Source organism: Belonocnema kinseyi, chromosome 7 (assembly GCF_010883055.1).
Source record: "Belonocnema kinseyi isolate 2016_QV_RU_SX_M_011 chromosome 7, B_treatae_v1, whole genome shotgun sequence".
NCBI lineage: Eukaryota > Metazoa > Arthropoda > Insecta > Hymenoptera > Cynipidae > Belonocnema > Belonocnema kinseyi.
In genome coordinates this window covers 74,795,941-74,798,918 of record NC_046663.1, presented here as the reverse complement: position 1 = coordinate 74,798,918, position 2,978 = coordinate 74,795,941, and the positions used below count along the sequence as shown (strand labels likewise).

At 31.3% G+C, this 2,978-nt stretch overlaps 1 protein-coding gene across 1 annotated transcript in view; it reads right to left on the bottom strand.

The window, feature by feature from the left end:
• LOC117177250 (cathepsin O-like) overlaps positions 1-2,978 on the bottom strand; it is a 21,884-nt gene that overhangs the window by 4,283 nt on the left and 14,623 nt on the right. The gene's annotated exons all lie outside the window — the stretch shown is intronic.

Below are 2,978 nucleotides of genomic sequence, written 5' to 3'. Positions count from 1 at the left end.
GAAAACTGATTTTCAAGCCATCAGGGGCCAACTCGAGCGGCCTGAAGCGGCCAGGCAAATTTTATGCGTGGTTATAGAATCCGGAGTCTCAATTGTGGAAATGGCAGCGAGTTGAAATCAACACACGCTACCGCTAGAGCATTTTGTGACTCTTTGCTGCTGCTGGCTACCTGCTTAGGAACAAAGGCCGATAAGTGGAGTACTGCAGCGGCAGCATGTGTTGACTTCAACTCGCTGCCATTTCCACAATTTTCGACCGACTTTCTTGAAATTTTCATAAAAACTTTTTCAAAGTCTAGTGAACAACTTTCTCGCGATAAGTTACTTCAAATAACATGTTTTAGATGACCATTCCACTGGTCGATGTTGGCAAAACGTGGATGTTGTTCGAAATCACTTTGTTATTAAGAAAACAAAACATATTAGCTTTTTAAACAAAGTGAGTTATTTAAAGTCATCGCTTATTTATTGAGAATACACTAGAAAATTTTCAAGCACTTTTATCAACAAACGACCGAATAATCGCGAGTTGTGTTTTACAAAAAGATCGATTTTTTTCGGAAATTTTTTTGCGTTTTTATTGTTCATCTTAAGTAATAATTATACAATTAAAAAGTTACATAAGAAAAATTTGTCGACCGCGTCCAGCTAAATAAGAATGTATATTTTGTTTTATGTTTCGACTACTATGTTTTATCGATAGATTTTCCCGGCTGGACAATACTTCTACGCGGTTTCGAGGGCTTGTCAAGTTGTTGCATCCGCCATCTCAATTAGCCATAGAATACGAATAAAAACTTAGTTTTTGAATTTCACCCCCATAAGTCTATTTCATAGGGTCCCAAAAAACATCAATAGCTTTCTTTTAATACAAATTGTTTATAATACACAAAACATTACTTTCTACTATTTTCTTAGAATAAAATTAAAAAGTCCCGGTTCTTTGCTGAATTTTTAATCTTGCTTTCAAGTTTTCAGTTAAAGTGAAGCAATAATCAAATAAATGTTTACAGAAATTGTTTAAAAAACTTGTTATTGTCTATAACTATCTTCTAGAGAAATGCTAGATAGTTGCACTATTTTCCTTAAATTTACAACTCTTTCCCTACTTTATACTCAGTGAAGTAATAATTTATTGCAAATTAGCAAGCATAATTTTGTAAACAATTCATTATTATTTATGACTACCTTCTTTCAAAGTAATGCTAGAAGTTTACTGTACTTTGTGAAATTGTTAACTTTAATTTTGCATTTTAGTTACGAACAAAAAATAACTAAATATCAGAGAAAATCATTTTTTATTCAATCTGTTTCTTAAAAATATTCTTCAAATTTTACATATGGATCATATTGAATATAGCTGTACCTTAATGTAAATGGTTACTGAGAAAACCTTTTTATTTAAATTAATATTGTTTAAACATTGTCAAAAGAGTAAAAATGCTTAATTCCAAAAAAAATGCAATAATATTCAAAAATGATTGTTGTTGATGCTCATTTATTATTTTCTCATAACTAAAATGTTAAAGAAAAGTTAAAAATGTAAAAAAACTCACTTTTCTAGCACCACAACTATCTAGTATAGGTGAAGAAAGTTATAAATAAGAATAATTTGTCTAAACAATTGAATGGCTGGCGTCCAAAAAGGTGTAACCCACATTTTTATATTTTCACAGAAGGCAGGAAAAATGTTCGTATTTTGCCATTTTTATATTTTAAACAACAACAATCAATTTTATGTTAGACGACCACTTTTTACACGCTATCTAAAAATTTGAGTGTATTATTTACAAAAATATGGATTTAATTAGCATTTTCGTAGCTCGAGGAGGTAACCTCAGGGGTAGTCCTTTACATTCAAATTAATTTAAGAATAACTTCATTGATTTATCATTGGAATAATTCCGTATTAGAACCTCCTAAATTATCAAATGTGTTTGACATTTTTTGTCTTTTTTTTTAATAAGTAAAACTATTTTATTTAAAAAACATTGTATTCAAAAAAGTTTTTTTTATCATTGGCTACGAAAAATCTTTCCAAGATTGGATAATTTCAAAATAAATTTGCCACAACGTATCTTATTGCTTATAAAATTTTGTTTAGCCATTTTTATCTGCGAGTTACATATAAAAACAATAAATTTAATTACAATTATTAAAGAAATAGTTTTTTGTAAAAATGTTACCAAAATGTTTAGAAAACTTTTCTGAACAACCAACTTCCTTTCAAGGTACAACAAATAGCTAAATAGTGTATATAGAAACCGAGAAATTGAGCGGTGCTCACCGGACTTTTTTTTCATTATTATTATTATTACACCATTAAGCCATTTTCCTTTTCGGGGTAGGTTCAACTCAGGTTTCTGATCAATCTCTCTAGCAATCACCCCAAGTGAAAATTCTCACAAAGACGTTATGCGAGGTTCTACACTTGGGTCCAATAATGTCCAAGGTCTTTTGTTTCAGGCGTCATTCACTCTACTGACACTCTTTTTATTAATTTGATAATTGTTTATACGCAGTTGAGAACGTAGAACGCCATACCGATAAAACAGATCCTTATATACGTCCATTTATCAATAAGTTACCATCTAAAACACCCACATTGGCAACAAGATGCATTGTTTCCTCTCAGAACCTCGGAATCGTATAAAAGAATCCAGAGCTTCCATAAGAGTTAACCCGAATAAAAATGCTTCGACTTGATTTCGACTTGAATTGCCCCCAATCAAGACACGCTGAAGTCGAAAAGTTCGACTTGAGCATGTCTTAGTTTTGAGACGGAGCCAGACTTCAATTTATGGCTTGAAGACAAGTTTCTATGCCTTGAAGACATACATTTATCTCTTGAGTCGAATTTGTATGACTGCAACACGTGCGATTTATAACTTCGAGCGTATACCTGCCCTAACAAAAAAGGTAATTCTAACAGTCATAAAAGCTAATCTTTGTTTAAGGTTAAACAATCTTGTATATTT